A 17,754-nucleotide genomic window follows, 5' to 3' on the forward strand; every position below is an offset into this window, starting at 1 on the left:
GTATTTCTTGTTGGTGGGTGTGGCTTCAGCTCATTCAACTTACACACCCACACCATCCTAGAGAAGATTTTACTGCCTTATTTTCCTGATTTCAAAGTTAAATTTTATAGATTTTGAGATGTTTTTCATGACTGAAATTTAACCTGGTAGTTCATAACACAGTGGCCCGTCATACAATGAACCTTAAATACTGATTTGGTTATCACCTTACAGGGACTTTAAGCTCAGACATGAGTTGAGTATACCAATACTGGTTTGTTTTAGGAGGAGGGGGGGTCTGTAGCACCTGATTATGCATTTCTATTTTGATTTTGTAATACTGCGGTATGATACTTTTACTGTACAGGGCGAGAAAAATACTGTGATATGATATGTAGGCCATACTGCCCAGGCCTTGTTAGTCATCTAACATTTTCAGTCATTTTATTCGTAGATTAAATAAACACTGTTGAGACCAAAAACAAGGTTCCTGCAGATCCTTGAAAACTCTTGAAGTCTTAAATTTGACTTATTCATTTAAGGCCTCAGAAATTCCTGAAAAGTCTTATTTTTACTGAGATGCATCTTTATCCAGTAATTTTCTGGCTTCTTTTTTTTTTTTTTTTTTTTTAACTTTCTTTGCATATCTGCTTGTAGCATATGTTATGACTGATATTACTATATGCAATATTGACAGAAAAGAGGAATTAAATGTGCCAGGAATATCAAATTTGGGTTTTTATGACCCAAAAATGTTTCATATTGAATAACAGTTCATTAGTAGTGCATTAAATGAGAGAATTCAGCTCTGTCCGGTGTACTGAGAAATCTCAAAAGCCTCTCAATTTTAACATTTTCTGCACAAAAAGCAGTATTAATTTTTGTCTTCTCTTAAAAAGTCTTAAATTTGAGTGTAGGAGCTCCGTAAAATTTCTGTCCTTCAAGCATTCTTTAAAGTTTAAGGACCAAGGATGAACAGTTTTTTGAGATCTTTAGCTATTAGGTCAATAAATCAAGCTACACTAAAAAAAGAAAATTGTTGGACAAGTTTAGAAAATTACTCCAATTGGTAACAAGCAATTAAGTTAAGTGCTTTCAACTCAAATTTACAAGTAGCATTAAGTTACCTTGAGGTGCGTCTTGTCAACTTGGGTTGAAAAAGCTTAATTCAACTGTTACTGAATGAAGTAGGTCCAATTTCTTCACAGTGTTATATTGAAATACAACAAATAAGTCTAGATCTCAAGGAGGCTGCTAATTATCACAAGAAAATCAATTACGTGGACATTTATCCCCTTAAGGCTTCCATAGAGTACAAAAAAGATGCCTTTCTTTAGAAGAAAATCTTCAATTGATGATTTAATCATTTCAGATCTAGAGGCTAAAAAGCATTATCTCTTTCTTTAATGTACCTGGCAGCTTTTCATCACATCTGAACATCCTGTGTTAACAAAAGTACCTCACTTGAAGCATTTGTCCCTACAAAATAAAAGCAGCAGAGCCAAAGTTCTGTGTGTACTCCTGTGTAAACCAACAAATATAAGCAACAAACACACAGCCACCATACCATCGTCAGTGCTTCAAAAACAAAGACAAGGCTTCTGTAGATTCAATTCTTTTCTCTGCTGCCAACTTTCCCTTGCGCTGTGGCTTAGCCCAACACAATTGTAAAGGATGCATGCTTCTTTTATTTTATTTCCAGCCCCCTTCAGCCTCCTTTTTTTTTTCCTTGCTCCCCTCTCCTCCGGTACATCATTCCTTTGGGTGTTTGTGCCGTGTCCCATAGTTACAGGATAAGAGTCCCAGCAGCTCACAGAGTTAAAAGCCTGCCCTGTCCCACTCATACGAACAAGACCATCAATAATTCACTCTCATCGGGAAGCATTATCTAACAGCCTTATAAAAATTTGAAGATTTTGGGTGACAACACAGAACCATGAAGAAAGCGCCCAGTAAGAGGACACTCGAGGTGGCGAAAATATGTTAAAGTGCAAAGGGGGGAAGGGAAACCAGTCTGCACCGTGTGTCCTGTGAGGCTGATTTAACCATTACACACAGAAGGAAGACAGACGCCTGGCCGAGTTGAAGGAGAGTCAACGAGAAAGACACGTCTCCCTTATGTGAGAGAGAAAGGAGTGCAGCTCAGGGGTGGAAGCATTCGCTCGGCTGTATTAACGCCCAGATTCATCCTCATTGACGGTGAAATCCCTCTAAGCCCAGATCAATTACATCCAGCTCTGCTGTAATTAAAATGTCCTAACAAAGGTCTTAGGAGCACAGGGAAGAAACCTGTCCATTGAAAATAAACTAAGCCCAAATTATAGCACCATCCCCAAGAAAACAGTTCACCATTAGATTCAGGCTTTCTCTGCTGATAAGCACGTGGAAAAAAGTGTCCATGCATGGCTGCTGTGTGCATAATAAGCCTTTTTTAATCCCTTAATAAGGTCAAGATCTGATTTAAGATAATGAAGCTCACATGAAACACAAGCATGCTGCAGTATTTTTCATCAATGCAGCTACATAACATTAAAAAAATCATTATTCTATAGGAATAAGAGGCCTGTTGTCATTGTTCTAGCCCTGAAAACTAGAAAAGCTCATTATTTGTTCTTGAAAGTGTATCAGATGCTCTGCAGAGGAATGGCATAACGCTAATAAGTCTCCTAATTAAAACTCAGCAGTGGAGTGATTAGCAATCACAGCTTCACTCTTTAAATATCGAGATCTGATTTGCTTGGATGATCAACAACGAGCTTCCTTCGCTCCATGCAGCCTCTCTCTCTGTTTTTAAGGAGGCTTTTGAAATCAACACAAGAAAGGGCGCAGCTGAGCTTTTGAGTCCAATCATACTTTTTCCTTTCCCTAAATGTCATTTACATTGCAACACGTTTTCAAAAATTTTGACTGCCAGCGATCATAAAAAGGATTACACGCCGGTGTTGATGAGAGCTGAAGTGTTTTTGGTTTAACACGATAATTCATCATAGTACAAACCCGACTATAAAACACAAGGAGCGTTACTTATGGCAGCCACCAAAATTAAAGTTGAAAGCTGCTCCCTCGCTGCAGCTGAGGAGGGACTCTTCCACAGACACAGGAGGGAGCAAGATGGCTGCCTGCGCTGACACACTGAAAGCGACGCCTTTGCCGTTTTGAGGTAATAGATTCTGTTTGCTTGTGTGACTTCCACCGTTTCTCATCGCCTGTGACAACGCCTGCCAATCAAAGCGCAGGGAACGTTCAAGGGCTTTGACAATATCTCGTCAACCTTGAAAACACATCAGGAGAGGCCGAGTGGCATCACTTAGGCATCAGGTAGCCTTCGGTATAAAGGTGGTGGAGCCTCTATTTTTGAAATGTGACAAAAGCATGTTGGAAATTAGCATTGAAGTGTTATCACTGTACACAAAGACACCACAAATGGCAGCAGAGCTGTGGGAGGTGAGATGGAGGTGTTGGGTAGAAAAATCAACCACACAGGAGCACTTTATGGAGAAATGTGCAATCAGTGAAGTAAAAATCTGCTCTGAGATACTGCAATAATTGAATATATTCCTCAATTCACACCACTGACATAAAAAGCTGTTTCATGTGTGCACTCCAGAAAATATCAGGCAGGCTGCCCCTTGAATTTTGCTGAATTTCTTGATACAAGTACACCTCACTAGGGAAGACTATCCCTTTCAGAGGAAGGCAATAGAAGCCTCAGGAGGATGTAAAAAGAGACATGATCACGAAGAATCCATCAACATGATGACAAATGTAGCCTTTAGATTGATAAAGTACGTAGCAAAGAGGTACGAATGTGAAAATAAAAATCATAATGAAGCATTACAGGTTGCAGTGAATGGACATGCAAGTTATCAGCTGCTCCCACTTGCTTGATGTAAATTTTCCTAAACATTTCCTACCTTTGGCTCATTCCTCCCATTTTCCACATAGCCAGTTCCAGGACTGGTGCTATGGACAGGGTTTGTCAACATTAAAACCCTTGTTAATACTCCTTATTGATCCCAGTCCTTATCGATACCTTTATTTATTATTTTCTGTTTGGTGGAAGGATAAATAATAAATAATGTGCAGCAGAAGTGGTAAAAGTGAAGTACAGCTTGAGTTTAAAAGTTCTGATTTGATCCATTATATCTGTTTTGAATCTGAATCTTCTATTTTTGATGTGACATTTGAATACATTTTTTTTTACATTTATCTGGTTTACTGAGTTTACCTGGATGCATTTATTTCATTTTCATCTTGTTAAGTCTGCTAATTCACTTTTTCTATTTGCTACACTGCACTCAGATTTTTGTTTTTTAGGATATATTTTTGGTCTTTTTATGCTGTCATCTAGAGAGGAGGACAGCTGCAAGTTTAGCGGTTTTTTAAGGTTATTTTTTGGGCATTTTGCCTCTACTTGATAGGACAACTGAAGAGGAAAAGTAAATATGGGGAGAGAGAATGGAAGAAGACATGCACCAAATACATGCTGGAAATCGGTCCCTCCAACAGTGTGTTGAGACCTATTGATACGATATCAATCCAGCCAGATAGTGATGTGAGCTAACCTTGCAAAGCCGATGGATACGCCTGTTTTCTTGTTTCATCACTGGCGAATCCATCTTACAAAGCTCCCGTCTGAACCATTTGGGCCCAGTTAGAAAGTGACAGGACCAATCAGCAACGAGGGGCAGTACTTTCGGTGCAGCAGAGTCATGTCGTAAGCAAGCAGCAACAAGAGGCCAGTGCCGTTATGGCGGAAGACATTTGCGGGGATGCTGCTAAAGCGCCAGTTTTATCAGAACTTGATGACATTTCTTCGTTAAAAGAAGATCAGAGAACTGCAGTGAGTTGTTTCTTTTCAAAACCGACATAAGTCATGTACTGGCATGTTTATAGTCACTATGGTTCGCGTTATGCAGTTCTATATGGACTTTATTCCTTGGTAGCTGCGCACGCGCACATCTGCGACGACGTCACATGTTTTGTTGCTATGATACACCGTAAAGATGTGACAGACAGAACATTCATCTAATCACTCTCCAAGTTTTTTTTCAAAGGCTCTGCCCTTTCCCAAACTCTGTATATAGAAGGTTTTCCAGATGGATGTGTGAAACAAATCCATTTGGCATGTCAGGTAGATGTGAGTAGGACAGGGTGAAAATAAAGCCAGAGTGGAAGACCCATCTAGCAGTGGAGCCAAAGTAGCACACCTTTGCGTTAACTGATTTTGGCCGATTATCTGTAAAATAAAATGTCAATACCAGCTAAATGCTAACTATCAGGATAAATAATCAGCCAGGCTGATAATCGGTCTAATTGTCAAAAACTGGTTCGCTGGAGTTGGCCGGAGAGCCACATCATTACCCCACCGTAAGCTTCAGTGTGTTTCAGTTTTTCCAGTGGTTAAATCAAGGATAAGAGAGAGGTTGGATCATGTCACTCTTCAAGTGTTCCTGCTGACCTTGCGAACCTTCCTCGATGTCCAAACTAGACTGGTCCAACACATTTCAGCATCAAGACAATATGAAGGTCGATCACATTCATTGTCCTGTTGTCTTGTATGAAGCTCTGTTGTTTAAAAATGGCACTCTTCTTGGCTATTTCTATATTCCAATTCCATCTCAAGCCTCCAATGTAAGCATGCAGGTCCTATGAAAGCTGGTTCTTTCCCCTGGAGTTTGTGGGTTTGTCTGGTCAAGTGCCAGCTCTTTGGCTAAGAAAAAACTAAGAACCAGGGCTAGATTACTGGCTCTGAACCAGCGCTGGAGCTGGCTTGGTGGATAAGGGGTATCAGAAAATTATCTGGAAGGCTGGCAGGAAACACTCCTGGTAATGTCAAGCTGAAAAATTAATCAGTTTGTGTTCATACCTGCACCTCACCCAAGAAATTTGGGGACATTTTCTTGAGGAGGATGGGGTTTTATGTAAGTGTGGAAGCCCTAAAATAGCTAGTGCCCTCGTGAAAGCACAGAATCAAAGACTTCTTGCTTTCTTTCATGTAAAGGCCCTGCAGTTGCTCATTCGTAAAATAAAACTTGGGCTTCAGTTGCTACCTGTGATGTCTTCTGTTTCGATGCAAAATGAGACATAACAATGTTACACCGCATCAGCCAAGTGATTTACATTTTTATGTGATTCCTGAACAGCATGGAGGAGGACAGGGCAGATTCTTCTGCAGCAAGGCATGGCCTCAACCTCCATTTTCTGGGATAATTATATGATACTATTTAGGAATCTGAGAAAGAGAGGAGCATTTCCTCAGCTGAAGACAGATGACCTGTCAGATGCACCTAATACCAAGACAAAGCCTTCAGCCCTTTAATCTGCACACTTCCTTTGACCTATACTATGACAGAACCAAATAAAGCACACTATCTTTGTATCCCCCTGAGACAGAGCAGCGTCTTCGTATGCTAATGCCATCCCAGTGTCGGAGAAGAAGCTCCGAGGGCGGCCCAGACAACTCACAGGTCAGTGCTAATCTCCTGATATATGGTGCCTAAAGACCCGGGACACATCCATCACACGCCGCCGACGGCTCCCCAACCGGGACGGATCTACACACACTGAAGGGGTTAACATACACCCCCCAAAGAGACCTCTGATGATCCATCACTCAGGAAAGCAGCTTCTCTTCAGAGCAGAGCGTCCTTTAACAACACCGAGGGGGGAGCTTTTTTCTTACAGCAATGAGTGCAAGCAGAGCCAGTGTGACTGCTAGAGCCTCTGTTGATCATTAAACATCCATTTTAAAGCAGTGGGGGAAAGTTAACTGTCATTTTAAACACAGGAGGTGGTAGTATAGGAGAAGATTTCTCCCCCTCTAATGTATTTTGTCAGTGGCATGGATCAGAAGGCCAAAGATCCATCCATCGGGTTAACTACCCAAACGCATAATCATTCCTTCCAGTCATCTGTCTCTTTATTTTTAAAGGCAAGCCGCAGAAAAGTTAAGATGCAGCAGAATGAGAAATTCACCCTGAAGCACTTTGTTCAAGAAACTAAATGCCCTCTTCTGCTCTGTGTTTTTCTTCCTCATCCTGTGGCTTCAGCTCTTGACTCTGGACCATTTTGCAGCTACACTAACCCAGGAAGAAATCCATGTCAGAGGGAGCCCCAGTGCCAATTTCTCCACCACCAGCCGCCCCGACAGAGCAGAATGCATGTACCTCTCCTCCTCTTCAGCTGCTTTTTAATAATTCCAACAACCAGGCTCGGCTCTGCTCGCATCATCACGGATCCCACTCAACACCAACTTTTTCTCCACTCGACAAACTTACTACACTTGCTACATCTCCCACTGCCCTCTCCGCCTACACATATACAATGCAGGGAGCGCTGTTCTCTGGAGTCACTGTATTTTCTCTCTCTGAAACACAGGAAATCACTAAGGCGAGAAGAAGGGTGAAGTCAGTACACAAGGCAGGGGGTAGTAGATCAATCAGCACAGAAAGCGTTAAACATCATAAATTGATTATATGCAACTGATGTAAAGGGTGTTTCTCCTTTAATGCAATCAAATCTGTCTCATCTACCATAATCCATCCCGCCCTCCTTCTCCCCCCTCCTCTCTCTTTCTCTCTTTCTGTCCATTTGTTTGTTCAACATTTCACAGCAAGCGTGTGAGAGGAATTGAACAAGACAGCTGTCAAACCCTGAGCGCCATGAGTGAAGATGGCAGGTGAAGTCTTCTCTCTGCTGCTTTCTGGGTTCAAAAGCACCCACTAGTTTCAGGTTTTTTATGTTAAAAAGTCAAAAAAGATGAAGAGGGAATGGCCCCTCCTTTTACAAGGATAGTTGAATTTGTTGTTGCTATTATCAGGGTAGGAAATTCCAGGATAACTTGCAGGACAATATAGGATACAAGATTCAATAATTGCATTACAACAGATACTATACTTTAAGCTGATACTCATATTTAAATAGATATTTCAAACCTAAAAAATAGGTGCTTAAAACGCACTTTAAAGTTTAAGGAATAACACTAAAAAGAGAAAATGACTATAGCTGATGTAGGTTTGTTGGTCCTGCCTTCACAAAACTCAAATCTGTAAGGATGTACGATATTATCGATATGATACCTGTATTGGAGGATATTAGCTAAAAAAGTGAATTACTGGTATTGGTAGATATGGAAAGGTCTGCCAATATTTTGGCTATAAAAATCGGCCTTTATCTGCTGTAAATATTGGCCATATAAACAAATAAGTCAGTGGAGTTTTAGTCTAACAGACCTACATCAGGTGAAGCCATTTTCTTTATTCATCATCACTCATAACACTTTAAAATTTGTTTTAAGGACTGAAATTTGTGGTCTGAACTACATTTAAATATCAAATCAACTAAGATTAATTAGAAAAAAATCTGCAAATCAGATATTTCCAAAAATCTTATATTTTGCATCCCCACTTATTGTACATATGGCTGATATTTACAGCCAATGTAGGCTAACATCCACAGGGAATAGATTGTAAATCTCAGCAGAACTTTTCATATCTGCCAATACTGATATCATGGCAATACTATGCCTCCCTAGATTCTAAATATGGCATAAAACATGGTACATTACTTGACATGATACAATACACAACACAATATGAGTAGACACATGAGATGAAAAATGACAACATATGATACAATATATGACATAAAGAATTGTACTATACTTGATATAATACAATATGATACGATACACAGTAATCAATAAAATACAGCAAATAAGATATGATATAACTCTCACAAGATGAGGTGGCAAAATACGATACAACACGATATGTTACAATACAACATATGTTGGGATACATGGCAAATGATTAAGATAGTATCACATTTCAGAAATATAGCAAGGTAGTCGTATTATGACTGTTGCTGTCAAAATAACACATTAATTTTGATTAATTATTCATAAAGAAACAAACAAAATTTTATAACCCAAACTAATCGCATTGACCTCATGTGTCACTTTTCTTTACAACCGTCCAATGCAGCATTTTAAACAAGCTTAATATTTCATGTTTATTCAGTTTTTATGATTTTGTACATTCTGACGATTAGGGAAAAGAATCAAAATCCAGTACCAGCATAATACCAGTACCATCACATCCCATACCTACTGGGCTGAATTACAAGACAGATACTGGTGCTTTTTTTCGGTACCTCACCACCCCCACTCAATCCCCATAACTTCACATATCTTTCACTTCCTGTTTCCTTTACTCATATGTTCCGTTGGCATCTTATTTCTGAATCATTTACCAAGACAGTTTTTATTCATCTGATGGCTTTAAAACACTTTTTCTCTTAAAGGTATCTTTCAGGCACCATTTAGGCACTGGCCTCTTTTAAAAAGTATCAATTTAGAACAGGTATTAGAAAGAACACTAACGATACCCAACCCTAGTGAGGACAAGCACCATCCTGGACTGCTTTAAAAAGACAAACCGGTGTCTCTATCTGTCCATCCTCCAATTGTGTTAGTGTGCCTCTCTTGAGCGTGCAGACACAATGAGACAAGCACGTTCAACCTCATGACGAGACGTACTGAAGTAGGCCACTATGTCCAAAAACACTGAGTTCATCTACCTATGTACAGATGTCCCTCTTTAAAAGTTCACTCCTGTGTCACTGCTATAAAACCTCATAAAAACATCCAATGTGGCTCAGAAGCACGTTCTTTAATTACAATATTTTGTGATATCACAAACAAGAAGCTTCCAGCACACATTAACGTGTAATGAGACCTTTTTCATAAGGAATAATAACGTATTATAAGAAATTTACAAAACACCAATTAAAAGACAGCAACAAAAATGAGGGATGAGGCAGGGAGCCTGTGTAGACTGAGAGCAGAGGTAGGCCTGCAGCCAGAGCGTTTGTTGGGGGATAAAGAGAATGACAAGAAAAGAGCCAAGAGAGTAATAGATACACTGCCTTCTAAATGTGTTCATCCCCTTGGATATTTTACCCTTTTATTGGTTTTATAAATAAATCGTGATTTTTTTTTTCTTTTTTTTTAATAAAAATATAAAACCCTCTTTAATGTCAAAGTGACAATGGATTTCTACATTTAAATAAAAGTGTGCAAGGCAAAAAAAGTAACTGCATAGATATTCACCCCCTTTAAAGTGACTGACCTGATTCAACAGAGGTCAAGCCAACTTGTGCTAGTCTTACAATTAGTGAAATGGGGATCACCTGAGAGTAGTGACTGTGTCTCAGGTCAATGTAGTACAAAGACAACTGTGTCTGGAAGGTCCAGTCACTGATTAATCAGTATTCCTGGCTACTATTACACAATGAAGACAAAAGAACACTCCAAGCAAATCAGAGAAAAGGTTATTGAAAAGTAGAAGTCGGGGATGGATACTAACATTTTTTCAAGGCTCTGAACATCCCTCAGAGTTCAGTCAAACCCGTCACTGACTGTTTTTTAATCGTATTACAGAAGCCGTCATTCTTAACGACACTACAATGGCACTGGTCTTTACAAAAAAACAAAGTATTGACTGGGTAATTATGGTGACATGAGAAAAAATCAGCAGTAGCTTCAGCAGGCTTCTTTCATGTTAACTGTTATAGCTATCGCTATGATGTTTAGCGCTCAGGTTCATCGTGTTGTCCACGTATTTCACTCAGGCATGGCATATCTTACACAGACATGACTCCCGTATAAGTCTGTACAGTCTTTAATGTTTTGGAAGCCAAAACAAGTCCACATATCCGCTATGAAAGCAGCAGAAGCTGCACTGCTGGGCATGCATGAGCAACCGGCTCACTCAGAATTTTTTTGTTTTTTTCTTTAGTCAAAAAATCCCAATAGTGCTGACAGTGATTGATTTATAAAATCAAAAGTGTGAAACATCAAAGGGGGTGAATACTTTTCATAGACACCGTTTATAGTAAAATGGTCATTCACTCTTAATGTAAAGACCAGAGTAAAATATAGGCAACAAGCTACCAAATATATACATCCTACTCATACTGTCTGTACATGTGATCAGTTGCGATTAATTTATCACAAGGCCTATAATTAAATAGATTAATCTTTTAATCATTTGACAGCTCTAATGATGACACAACACAAGAACTGTTTAATTGAAGACTACAAAATGCCCCTGAAAAGGTCAAGTGCAGGATTGATGAATTTATTCAAGCTTTATCTCTTATTTTCTCTCTACCTTACCTTATCCAGCAGTTTTTTATACAAGAAGAAATCCTTACAACCTTCTTTCATGTCATAAGGAGGAGGCATTAAATAGTCATGAAGCAGTAAGTCCACTTGCAGGTAAATGCAGTGAATGCCATATTTAATTACATTTTCAATATGGCACTCATGATTCAGTAAGTGTATCTCATTAAACTGCATAACAACACATTGACTTATCCTGACCTTGTCACATTCTGATATAAATACCCAGAAGTCAGGAGACCCCAGACATGACACGTAAATTCCCTGTCTGAGCAAAAACATCTCACATGTTGCATTTTCTTTCAACATTAACCCATACTTATTTCAAAGTAAAGACAAACACAAAGATAACAAAGCTTGTGTCGCCTTCCGTCTTTGTGCCTGATCAAAATGAGCCTCCTTCCCTCCTTTAAAGCTACCAAGAATTGCAAAGAACGTTGTGCCATGTATTAAAAGATGAAGAAGAAAAAACACAAAGAAAAGAAGAAATCCTTAGAAAATAAACAGTGTCTTGCTGCATTCTTTCTCTGACAAACAACAGCTGCACAGAATGGAAAATAAATATTATCTCTGCGACAGGAAAACTAATCAGATGCGGCAAGGTAGACAGAGTCTCTCCCAAAAGCTTCAACGCCTTTTGCATCCACGCTCAACATTTAATCGGCAGGACAAAACTTGGAATTCATTTTGGAGTGTTGTAAGTGTAGACATCTGTGGACAAAACACAAGTCATCATGTGTAAACTGTTTCCCTCTAGTTAAAAGTGGCCTGCAATTTCTACTTGACAATAAAATTAAGAGCTTCGTTGACGATATTTCAGCACACAAATTCCTCCTAACATGATTGTTGAACGGCGTCCAAAGTGTCCACTAAATGCATGGCTTTTGGCGTGAGATCATGGCCAACAAATTCCCCCAAATCCACACTAAATCTGTGTCCAACACTAACACTTGTTCCTCACAAACACACAAAAACCCCAGTGCAATGTCCAGAAACCTCTTCCACCAGCAGCTACAGCGGCTCTCTATCAGAACAAAACTGCTCCGAGGAAGGGGGCTGGTAGCTCAAGTTCTCCCTATTGAAATGCAGACACTTTGATATGGAAATTGGCAGTTACAAAAACCCGCTAGAATTCACACTAGCATTGCATTGAAGCCATTTGTGCAATGTGAGATGAGATGGCACTTCCTTCCCCAAGACAACACAGACAAATGGACCCAAACCGGCATGTCTGGGATGGGTGAGAGAGACAGAGATGGGGGGGTGAAGGTGAAGAGCAGGAGGAAGAGGATAATGGAGAAAGAGGGAATAGAACTCATCTTTTTTTGAATTCCAACGCCCTAGCTTTGTTTCATGATATTTGGCAGAGATGGAATGCAAGATTTGGCAGTGCAATGAGTAAATTTGCTACTAAAACTTCACATTTCTTGGATGAAATGACCTCTTCTTCCAGTAGAACCAACTCTCGGACATGTCAGCATCATACAACCACATTCAACATCATCCAAGCATGCGAGACTTTTTTTCCTTCTTTGTCTAGACCTCCAAAATGGCTGAAAAACTTCTCCGCTGCCGATTTGTGTGGTGGCAAGTCAATTCTTCACACTCTGCATATGGATTATATAATGTTGCAGCTTTCTTTGTCCATAAGAAACCACCTAATGATGCTTAGGTGTTTGCAAACATATTTGGGAAAGGCATTTGCCACTTGTGCATGAACGCTGTTATATAAGTATAAGCCTGGGTAGCTTTCTGTTCCCCAACTTGTCAGTATGGCTTATATAATGTTGCAGCACTATCCTGATTTGGCATTGACAGTACAGATTGTAATGTAAATGTTATTTAAGTTTCAGCCTGTCACAGACAATCTCTCCTGAGGTTCCTCTCTGAAGTCTATGTGGCCCTATCTCACTAAAAGCTTCACGTGAGAATCAGATATGGCTCCTTCAGCCTATAAAAACTCTCGATGTGTGTGCTGTGTGTACAAATGTGTGAGTGTGTGTGTGTCCCATCATCACACATGGCTGCCTCAGGTCTGTGAATTATACATGCTCTGTGAAATGATCTTATTTTATAGCTGCAAAATGGAGAAGTAAATGGAGACAGTAACTGACATCTAACTACTTAGCTCCTGGTGTCTTGGACTGGGTGGAGATGTTTGTGTGCTCTGCTTTCTTTCACACTGATTACCATCCCTTAATATCATAGAAATCAACGTTGCAGAGGATTTTCATTTGCTCTGCTTACATTTCATCTAAATGAGAATAACTAATTTAAAGCACCTGGGCGCACCTTAAAATAATAACATCCACAAAATTTTGGCACTTAACGCACAATGCATCCTGCCCTAGACACTAAAATTCTCATTTATGTGATCTAAAAAGCAAGAAACCAGCAAAAAAATAAATAAAATTGGAAGCTGCAGACACTTCCTAATAATCTAAATTATTATAAGCTATGTATTGATCACCAATCGTTTCAGTTTTTAACTGCTAGAGGAGCCCGTGGGCCCGTTTTCTGACATTTCCTTATCACAGCCAGTGAGTGTAAATAAATGGTATCGATCCAGAAAGGCAAAACCCAGCATCTCTCATGAAAGACTCAAAACATCCGCTTTTAAGGAGCTACTTACAGTGGTACGCCGTGCCAAAATATGGATCCCGGCAAGGAGTGTGAATTTCAGATAAACACCAGGAGCCCCCCTCCTCTCCGTTTTTCAGAAGAGGCCCCCAGAAACTAAGCAGTGGGTCGCACAAAGACGGCTGGGTCTCGGCTGCATGCTCCACTTTCCTCACAGCGGACGGATGGTGGTGGTGGGGTTCCCCGTGGCAGGTATCTGATCTTCTCCCAGCCAACGCGTCCAGCACCGGACGAATAGCTCCATGTCGAGGGGGCTCTATTCAAAAGTAATAATCGCTACAACTCCACACCTCCTCCTCCTGCTCCTGAGCGTGCACCCAGGCTCCTTCCGACGGTTACACTGCATAAAAAAGGGAGCACTTCAAGGAGACGAGATGCGCCCTAGTCTCGCTACAAAAATCAAACTCTGAGCACGTCTTTCCTCACTGTCAAGTCAGACGGCACGTCTCCAGCGGCTCGGTCCACGGGTACAGCCCAGAGAGGAGGGCGAGGACTTTTCTAGTCTGGGTCTTTCGGAGCGCTCCCGGTTCGTCTTCTCCACACGCCGTGCAGACAGTCGGAGCTACAGCCGGACTGGAGGCAAACAAGGCGAGAAGAAACGGCGCACCGGTCCCCGCTCTGCAGCAGCTGGCTGTGGAGGGAGGAGCACAAAACATGGAGCGGATGAGTCTGAGCGCGCGGACTGGAGTCTCGTGCTAATTATGACAGCGCGCATTACGGCTAATATCGCAACCTCATATCTATGTCGAAGCTTTAGCTAATGTGTGAGCTCAGGCTAGCACTTCAGATGAGTTTCCTGCGGCTGAAAAAATCAAACAGGGGTGTTTTTAATCAGGTTTCCTTGCTGTTTAATCAGGAGAGGAGTGAGAAAAAGTACAAGGCCATTCATTACCGAAAAGTTACAACTGAAAATAGCATATATAAATAGCATGCTAATTTTTATCCTACTGGAATTCACTGTTGTTGGCTGTAGCTAATGTGCACCTGGATAATTAGAATTTACCATAAAAAGAAACACAAAATAATGAGCCTGACATAAAACTTGTTTTAATTAGGTTAGTCCAAAGACTTCAGAAATAAAGTAGTAGGAGTAGAGTGCATCAAGGTCATGTTATCATCTTTTATTACAAACATTTGATTTGCTTAATAGAGGTGTGCCCTGTATAACAGGGTCATGTCTCTACAGAGAGAAAAATCCTCATTTCTGTTCAGGTCTTCATGTAAATATAGATTCATCAGTAAACAATGTGCTAACATCTGATCAGACAATGAAAGGGCTGAGAGTTAAGGCTATGTTTATACAGTAAAGCTGCACAAATGAGTCAGCTTACTTTTCAACAGATTAATCTGCAACTATTTAGATTTTATTTCAATCCTTTAAGACATTTGTCAGCTAAAATAGACAGACATTCTGTTGTTTCAGCATCACACTGCAGAGGATTAGCTGATTTTCTGTCTTACTAAATTGGAAAAGCTAAATATTTTGGAGTGGTGACTCTTGGCTGGTTTGAGCAAAAAAATAAAGAATCATTTAGGACTTTGAAACACTTTGGACAAGGTTTTTTCTGATATTTTAAGATCAAACAATAAGCCAAGTTGCACAGTTGGCAGTGAATTAACTGAAATTGACAATCTTCAGTTGTAATTTGCAGCCTGATATTAAGCTGAATAAATATTCAAACGATATGAGATCATCATAAAGATTATTTAACCATACATGCAAAGGGATGATGATCAATATGCAAAATGTGATAAAAATAAATGAAGGTGTGGGTGGGTGGGTGTTGGAGGTTGAAATGTAGGCAGGATGGGGGGATGATATTTCCATTGTAACAGTGTATTATTAAACATATGTTTACTTGTGTTTTTATTTGTAAAACAATGTAGCAAGAGAACAATTAAATGACGGCACATTACGCTAAAATACACTCAGACTTGTAGTATAGAAAGAACAGATTAAATCTGTGTAAAAGAGCCAGTCCAGCTTTGTTATGGGCAACACACCAAGCAAGGCTTGGTGTATTTTATTAATACATAATAGATAAAAATGATTTAAACATTAAAATACTCAGAAGGCAAACACTGTTGTGTGTTTAACCTTAAACCGTAACCTGGCATGGAAAAATACATTGTGTAGTCATATTCCAGTTGTGTTACACAGCGATGTTAAATCAGTTCCCTCAAGCAGATGCTGCTTTACATTGTGTGCAAACATTCATTCCATGTGTTCAAGAGAGAGAAACGGTAACATTCAGCGCCTCCCTTTGAGCTTTATTTATGTCGACATGGAAGAGCTTCCAAGATCATGACATGTTAAAATGCTCCACTGAAATCTCAAGGATACATTTGAATTCATTCAATTTAATTTCAGACCCCTTACAAGAACAGCAAATGTAAGACTAAAATCCCTAACACAGACTATTTCTGAATACATTTTTGCACTACTTATGTTCTGTGCCTTCAGTTAATTTAGAAAAAGTATAAAACAACACCTTCCTCATCCTTATGATGGCAGCTTTCTGTTCTCATGGGGCTGTGAGCAACAATTAAAGTGGTTTTGTGTTATTTCATGGAATATGTCCATTTGCAAACTTCCTTGATCCATATACAATGGCAGCCAACAAGTATGTGTATTTTATTTCATTTGTACTAGGTCTTTTGCAGTTTTTTCCTTATAATCCTTCCTTATAAATATATTTCCATGGTTAGGCCTAGATCATCATTTTTGATCTACCATAAGTTTTTTTAATTTTCGTTTTGGTCTGTAACATGTTAATTACTCTAACTCTCTAACTTGAAGGCAGTACAAAAGTCACACAAATTTCATCTATCTGAATTTCAACATGTAGAAATCAACACAGAAAAAGACTGGATTAAAAAAAACATCATTTCCTAACTGAACCACATTGAAAAATGGGCTATTTTAATGCAAAGATGACACTTTTTGTATGTGCCAAAACATCCAGAACTATCTGTAAATGTTAAATATCGCTGGTGTCAAGCCAAAACTTTGTATCTCCATTCTACCTGATATTTTTAGTCATCAGTTCTATTAGTCGCCCTTTATATCTGTCAGTGGTTTTATTACATTTTAAAGTAAGGTTCTGACTACGACCATTCAGTGTGAAATATTCAAAAACACTGTTATTTTCATAGCCTGAATAGTAGTGATTTTAGAGATAAGAGGTTTTGCGTAACACCAGCGATATGTACCTTGTATCAGTGTTTCCCAACCATTTTTCCTTGGAGCCCCCCCTTCATGTACCTAAGAAAAGCAGAGCCTCCCAGGACCCAAAAGAGAAGAAAAAGTGACACACTGCCACCAAAAATCAACATAGATTTTAATTGTTTCACTGATAAAACCCTGAAAAAAGTCCTATGCATGCTTTTCTAATCAAAAGACATTTGTATACACTACTTATTAACAGCTTTTTCATGGTTTTAGTCAATATTTGCAAGTGTAATTTTGGCAGCCTCAGAGCAGACAAAGCCTCGTCCCCCCCTTGTCCCGGAGGGGGGTCAGCAGATGCTGAGGCGCATAGTGTGCAGAGGTGGCCAATTTTCGGCAGAATCAATCACTACAGACCTCCAAACTTCATGTGGCCTTCAGATTAGCTCAAGAACAGTGTATAGAGAGCTTCATGGAATGGGTTCCCATGGCCGAGCAGCTGCATCCAAGCCATACATCACCAAGTGCAATGCAAAGCGTCGGATGCAGTGGTATAAAGTACGCCGCCACTGAACTCTAGAGCAGTGGAGACGCGTTCTCTGGAGTGACAAATCACGCTTCTCCATCTGGCCATCTGATGGACAAGTCTGGGTTTGGTGGTTGCCAGGAGAACGGTACTTGTCTGACTGCACTGTGCCAAGTGTAAAGTTTGGTGGAGGGGGGATTATGGTGTGGGGTTGTTTTTCAGGAGCTGGACTTGGCCCCTTAGTTCCAGTAA

General features: G+C 39.9%; 1 protein-coding gene across 10 annotated transcripts in view; it reads right to left on the bottom strand.

The window, feature by feature from the left end:
* LOC121520131 (adhesion G protein-coupled receptor L2-like) overlaps window positions 1-14,380 on the bottom strand; it is a 145,305-nt gene extending 130,925 nt beyond the window's left edge. For 9 of the 10 annotated variants that reach the window (XM_041803427.1, XM_041803422.1, XM_041803424.1 and 6 more), the window contains exon 1: window positions 13,800-14,380. The gene's annotated coding sequence lies outside the window, so the exon portion shown is untranslated. The remainder of the gene's footprint in view (window positions 1-13,799) is intronic. The other variant, XM_041803419.1, reaches the window with a different exon arrangement.
* Between the last annotated feature and the right edge of the window lie 3,374 nt (window positions 14,381-17,754).

Source organism: Cheilinus undulatus, linkage group 13 (genome assembly GCF_018320785.1).
Source record: "Cheilinus undulatus linkage group 13, ASM1832078v1, whole genome shotgun sequence".
In the NCBI taxonomy this organism is placed as follows: Eukaryota; Metazoa; Chordata; class Actinopteri; order Labriformes; family Labridae; genus Cheilinus; species Cheilinus undulatus.